Source organism: Benincasa hispida, chromosome 6 (genome assembly GCF_027475165.1).
Source record: "Benincasa hispida cultivar pf3 chromosome 6, pf3_genome.v1.1, whole genome shotgun sequence".
Lineage (NCBI taxonomy): Eukaryota > Viridiplantae > Streptophyta > Magnoliopsida > Cucurbitales > Cucurbitaceae > Benincasa > Benincasa hispida.
In genome coordinates this window covers 18,561,798-18,568,689 of record NC_143483.1, presented here as the reverse complement: position 1 = coordinate 18,568,689, position 6,892 = coordinate 18,561,798, and the positions used below count along the sequence as shown (strand labels likewise).

The 6,892-nt window shown below is 35.8% G+C and overlaps 1 non-coding gene across 1 annotated transcript; it reads left to right on the top strand.

Moving 5' to 3' along the window:
• The first annotated feature begins 4,490 nt into the window (after positions 1-4,490).
• TRNAV-AAC (transfer RNA valine (anticodon AAC)) lies at positions 4,491-4,564 on the top strand. Its single transcript has one exon. It is a non-coding gene; the product is annotated as a tRNA-Val (tRNA).
• Positions 4,565-6,892: the final 2,328 nt, after the last annotated feature.

Below are 6,892 nucleotides of genomic sequence, written 5' to 3'. Positions count from 1 at the left end.
CCCAGATAACAGATGTACCAAATGCAACATAAATCAATATCGCCAGACATACCCAGGCTTCTCCCCCATGCCTCAAAGTGTCCCACAAAGGGGACCACTAACAATTCAAAACATTCAACAAGTCCAAACAATGTTGGAACTTGCCTTGTGGAACTGATTTGGTGAACATATCAACAGGGTTATCAGCAGTACCAATTTTCATCACTTTAACTCTCTGTTCACCTCTTAGTTCTCTCGTGATGAACTTGATCCTTGGCTAGGCATATTGCACTCAAACTATCACAATATACAATAGCTTGGTCATGATGCAAACCAAGATCACCAACTAACCCCCACCAGCGAGACCCCCGTACTAGGTTGTTCGAAGCGCCAGCAAACAGATTCAAGGCATTTCAACAAAAGCAACAATGATAAGCTGAGAAATCCACATAACACTAAACACATACCACTAGAATCCCTAACCTCAAACAAATTTTAGGACTGTGTAAAACAAATATCTAAAGTAACAAAAACGAGATAACGAAACCAATTACCTACCCACCTAAACCAATTATCCATGTGTAATGAGTAAAACTAAACCAGTTAATTTTGAAACCACTAGAATCCTTGCTAGCTTTTCTCAGAAACATCACCGTTGGAGTCTTTTCCAGCGACTAATGAAATCAACGATTCGGCTAGCTTTTCTCTCAATTTCTTCTTCAACTTTTTGTTTGACCTGAAATGTGTGAAGAGAACAACTTCTAGATCTGAAACAAACATGAAATAAAGCTTGAGGATGCTGGAAGGAGTCGATCTCTCAGATCTTGATGGAGATGGTACAAAGCTCGCGCTAGAAGGAGTCGACGATGGAGATAGAGAGGACGAGAGGACGAGCTTTCGAAGATAGAGAGTATGAGCCATCAGAGGTATAGGTCTGAAAAGTTGCCTAAAAAGCTGCCAAAGATGAAGAATTCCTGCATTCGTGGGTTTCGCGTGGGTTGTGAGTGAGTGAAAGTGTGAGAATGAGAGGAAAAAGAAAATAGAGGGGAGAATGAAGCGGGATATGAAAAAATAAATGGGGGAAAATAGAAAGTGTGAGGAAAAATTAAGCGGATCTTTAATGTCGATTTAAAACCAACATTAAAGGTACACCTACATTGTCAGTTTAAAACCGACATTAAAGATCCACTTTTTTAAATAAAAAAAATCCACATTAGACATCAAATTTCACTTTTTCCAACCGACATTAAAGCCCAAAATTCTTGTACTGATAGTCCTCACAAACTGATCCTAAACATGACATGCTATCCTCCAACTCATCCTTTATATCGACATAGATTACCTCATCGCTGCACCCTCGGTGATGTCATAAGATATGTGTAACAGGCCGAGTTCCCATCCTCTCTCAACTAAATCAGAAGATTGAATGATTAAGTCTCTCAAACTCTGAAGATCAGCTCCAACCTCAGTTTGAAGACTAAAGCTCTCCTGGAGGTCGCGGATCTCCTGCTCAAAAACAATATTGTTAATAGTAAATTGACTAATCACATCTTGTAATAACATACCTGAGTCAGTGGTGTGAGCATGCATCATTATGTCGGATGTGGCAGGATGTGAATCAAAGTGGAACTGGTCCCATCCTAGGTTTCCATAGCCATAGGACTCCTCCCATCTAGGCCGATGAAAACCGTCATCCATATAACTAGGATACCCTCCCATGGCGTAGTCTCGTGGTATAGAGCTCCACTGCAGACTTGGCCATGCTTGCTCAGGGTGATCAGTCCTACATGCTCGCACATGCTACGGCTTACCTGCAACCAACTGACTAATCAAAGAAGTTAACTCAGCAAGTTTACCTTAGAGGTCAGAACCTCGTCAATAAGTCGAAATGCTCCACTCAATTGTCTCCATCCTTGTTGATGATATCTGTCCATGTTTAAAACACTGACACAAAACGAAAACAAATCAAAAGCAAAAGAATACTCTAACTAGAAATTTAACTAACTAAACGTCCATGGCTTCCCCAACAACGATGTCATTTTTGAAAGGCCCGAAACTTACGTCGTTAATAAGCTTCAAACTTGATCAAAAGAAAATTTTTATATACCGAACTACTTCTATTACTACTGAATTGTAGCAATAGTGGTAAGTCTGAGTCGATCCACAGGGAAGCACGATTTGTTTCGTTCAGTTAATTTTCTAACTAAAGCGGTAAATGAGGGGTTTTGTGTGGAAGAGATATATGCGTGAAATTAAAAATAAAAAGGTAAATGTAATCTAGAATAGGAGTCTATCTAATTTCTAGAGCAAGAGAGAGTTTCCTATGCAATTTTTTTCATTAGGCATCAATTGTCAACCCCTCAACGTATTAGAAAATCTAGTAGTCCAATTAGCCAAATTTGATATTAAACCAAATTAGCCCTAATTCAACTTACAACTCTTCCTTTTTAGTGACATATACGTTAAAATTGAATTGCATTACGAAAGGGTTCGATTGTTGAGACATGCTATAAGCCGGAAAGCCTTATTGCATGATATATTTCGAAAAGATTATATTAGGACATACATGCATTTTGTCAAAAAAAAAGTCTAAACTTTACATATGCGATCTTAATATGCGAAGAGATGAATTTATAGAAAACGAGGCAGCGTTGCAATGCTGAAGCAATCAATCAGAAGCATCAAGGAATAAGTCCAATGCTAGGCCCAACACTCACTTGCGCACGCGCTTCGCTCTCCATCCGTCAAACTTCGTAGCGTCGCAACGCTAAGTATTCTGTCCTTCAGCATTGGAGTTCAAGTGTCAAACGGCGTTGCAATAGTGGCGATGTTAACATTCGGAGCGTTGTGACGCTCGAGGCAACGTTGCAACGCTGGCCTGCACTTCAGGCTATTCCCTCTAAGCGTCAGGTTAGCGTTGAACCTAAGCAACTCAAGAGCGTTGTGACGCTCTGGCAGAGGCATTTTGGTCTTTTTGATTCCTTTGATGCCCGGATGCTCAAATCAACTCCAAATTGCTTCAAATTAATCCCGGTCTGCTCCAAATACTCAATTCTACCTCTTGGTTGATCAATACCTACAAAATAGGAGAAATAAACACATAAAATTCAATAATGAGCCAGAATTAAGCTAGAATAATAGCTCTTTCTAAGAGCTATCGCACGCACTTTCAATTATCGATCCACAACACCCCCCCCCCCCCCCCCCCGTTAGCTGCTTGTACTACCAGTTACCAGTCGGTGATTTATAAATTTTATTTGACTAGCAAGGGTTTATGGACGACAATAAACATCGAGCTATCAATCAACAATTGAATAAACCCTTGCAGATTGGATCCCTAGTCTTTTTGTTTCCTATGACTGAAGGAGTTATATTGATTATTCCAGGAAACCATTTAAAAGCCACGATCAGGTCTCTGTGAATGTTCTTTTTTCTAGGAAGGTTGACAATGCATACACGACTCCAGTACTAACAATTTCTAGAGCTAAAGAAATGTATGATACTCAAGGTTAGATCAATTAGGATGACAAAAGTTCATTAACAATTAAGCATTATACAAGTCTAGATTGGATTTCATACAACAGTGGCTAAAAACCAAGAAATTCTCTTTTTCATTATTATTGTAGGGTTATAATTAGTCTAATACTATGACTTGTAGTATTTCTATGTTTTGAACAAATTAACTTTTACACAATGAACTTACAATATATATCAATTTACCTTAAATTTTCAATTTGATAGAATTGCACCTTAAACCTTGTCGTGATCCCTGCCTTAACACTAGAATTGTTTTTATTTTTGTCGTCTTGGTTGAGTTACAACGGTTGATTTGTGCATTAATGCGATTTAGATTTTTTGTGCAAAACATGATTCTAATTGAATCTAGAGAGTTCCTGGAGACTTTACATTGCTATTTCTTAAATTTATAGTCTTGGTTTCTTTGATGGTTTATCTTGATCTCCAGCAAAAATTTGGAGTCGCACATGACCCATCTATGCTTGAGGTTAGAAGACTTACCGGTGCAAAAATTTTATGCTAATGCGAAGAAATGTGTTCTCATGCAACCAAAATTTGAGCACTTAGCCCAGACAAAATCATTTCTAGCAAGAGGTGCTAGAAAAGCCTTCAAAGAACTAAAAGGGTTCCTTGTTTAAGTTTAACTAATCGATTTGGCTGGAATAAGGAAGCTGATTTGACATTACAACACCAAACCGGCCATGATTGAACCTCAACAGAACAATAGTGTCATAAACCATAAACGTTTTAGCTAGCTAGGGAAACTTGGACTTATAAAGGGCAGAATTGTAATGGCAACAGGGTTGCACTGACGGCCAAATCGTGACGAAACAGCATTGAAGGGACGGGGAATCGAACATTTCTGCTTCGCTCTGATAAACGATTTTCCCACTGAAGATGAAGATAAGAGGCAGTTTTGCAAGGTGGGTTACGAAAAGTATCTGACTTTCTCATTACATGATCATATTAATTATTAGAGATCCGATTCAACATCTGGTGTCGTGGTGTAGTTGGTTATCACGTCAGTCTAACACACTGAAGGTCTTCGGTTCGAGTCCGGGCGACGCCATTGATTTTTCTTTCCAAATTTTTCCTCTTTTTCTTTTTTAACTTTGTTTTTCCTCTTAATCAATAGTGAATTTTTCACTGTTTTTTCCTTTAGAAGAACTTCCCACCTTATTTAATTATGTGGCATGAACACTTTTCAATAAAAATAAAAAAACTTAGCGACAAAAATGGTAATTACCAATTTTATTATCTTACGTTCAAGTGCTCTTTCAAAATATATATATACACACACACACATATATATATAGCAAGTGCTATTTTTATATTTCCCCAAATTTGTATGATACTAGCTGGTTGATAACTATGTGTGTTGCACATGTTCGCATAACTTTTTATTATTTTACATTCAAAATTTTAGTAATCTTCATATTATCCAATTTTATAATTTTAGTTTTTTTTGCTATTTTATTTTATATTATATTATATATATTTAATATTATTATATAAATATATTATTATATTATATTTTCTCTATATCCGTGTTCCCGTCGTGCTCCTCAATTTCACAACACGTTATCAGCACGAGCTCCTGTCATTTTCTCCGCTAAATGTAGGTCCTAAAGATATGTCGGTTTTTCCATATTCGTTATAATTAATAAATTTAATGTTATTTTTCATATTCAATATCTATTAAATGTCTAACATAAGTACAATAATTTATGATAGTGTTGCCATAAAAAATCTCATAAAAATAAATTTGTCGCCCTTGATATTAACAGCAATAATTATTTATCATGGGTACTTGATGCCGAAATCCACTTGGATGTTATGAATCTTAGGGAGAATATTAAAGAAGGAAATACAACATCTAGTTAGGACAAAGCAAAAGTTATGATTTTCCTTCGTCACCATCTCTATGAAGGATTGAAAATGGAGTATCTTACAATAAAAGATCCTCGTATCTTGTGAAAAAATTGAAGGAGAGGTATGATCATCAAAAAACAGTTACTGCTCATTTTGAGTGGATGCACTTGAAGCTACAAGATTTGCAAATCAGTAAGTGATTACAACTCCGCATTATTTAAAATCAGTTCAAAATTGTTGTTATGCGGAGAGAAAATTATTGAAGTTGATATGTTAGAGAAGACATTTTCTACATTTCATGTCTCGAATATGCTTCTATAGTAGCAAGACATTTTCTACATTTCATGTCTCAAATATGCTTCTATAGTAGCAATATCGAGATAAAGATTTTAAACAATATTCTAAACTAACTTCATGTCTTCTCGTGGTCGAACAAAATAACGAGTTGTTGATGAAGAACCATGAATCCCAACCAACTGGAACAACATCATTCCCTAAAGTGAATGCTATGAATGTTAATAATCGTAGTCGAGGTCGTGGTCATGGTCGTGGTTGAGGTCATGACCATGGTAGAGGAAGAAATAATTATTATTTTCATGGTGGTGTTCTAATCATTCAAATTTCAAAAGAACCATGCAAAATAAGAAAAAGCTCCACAAGATAAAAGTTCAAAAAGTGTTGAAAATAAATGCTTCCGATGCGAAATGACTGGACATTCGTCACGTACCTGTCATACGTTAAAACACTTAGTTGACCTCTATCAAGCCTCCTTGTAGGAAAAAAAAGAAAAGAAGAAATTTTTACATACTAGGATAATGACGTATTTGACCCATCTCACATGACAAATTTGGATGTGGCGGACTTTTTTGAATCTCCTGAAGAGAAGATTGACACAATTGGTGGAACATCACGTGTTTCTTTTGGCTTTGAGAATATCTAGACTTAATGTTGTTGTTTTCTTATCTATCTTCATGTTTTTTAGTAACTTTTGTATATTTTAACTGTTGTTCTTTTTATTGTAATTATTTTCTTTTAATGAAGAAATATGGATCATTTTCATATGTTGGGTGTTTAAAAAATGAGCAAAGAAGATCAATGTCTGGCAGACAGTGCAACTACACACACAATACTTACAAATAAAAAATACTTTGCAAATTGACAATGTTGAAAGCAAAAGTAAATAAAATATCAGGTTCTGCAAACTTCATCGAATTTTTTGGAAAAACAAATATTATTTTGCCTAGATGAACAAAATTACAATTGACAATGCATTGTTCTATAGTCAATCAAAGAGAAATCTTCTAAGTTTTAAAGATAAATGTTGCAATGGTTATGACTTTGAAACTGATAGTAAAAATAATATGGAATATCTATCTATCATATCCACTGTCTCAAATGAAAAACATATATTGGAAGAGTTGTCTGCTTTATCTTGGGGATTATATTATACTCATATATGAGTAATTGAAACATATGCAACAATGAACCCGAAGTTCATGAATCCGGATATATTTACAATTTAGTA